The following is a 263-nucleotide window of genomic DNA, read 5'->3' on the forward strand; positions in this document are numbered from 1 at the left end:
GCCCCTCAGCAGCAGCGCAGCAGCAGCAGCAACTTGCTGCTGCTGCTGCTGCTGCTGCTGCTGCTGCTGGTGGTGGTCGTCGTTGTCGGGGTCTAGCAGCAGCAACTGCTGCTGCTGCTGCTGCTGCTGCTGCAGCAGCAAGCGAGACACACGCTTCTGCTGCCGCTGCGACAGAACTTCTTTTTGCTGCTCAACTGCAGCAGAAAAATTTATAGCTTTCAGTGCTGCAACCTAAAAAAAAAAAAAAAAAAAAAAAAAAAAAA

The sequence above is a fragment of the Eimeria mitis genome, genomic scaffold (genome assembly GCF_000499745.2).
Source record: "Eimeria mitis Houghton genomic scaffold, Emh_scaff6851, whole genome shotgun sequence".
Lineage (NCBI taxonomy): Eukaryota > Apicomplexa > Conoidasida > Eucoccidiorida > Eimeriidae > Eimeria > Eimeria mitis.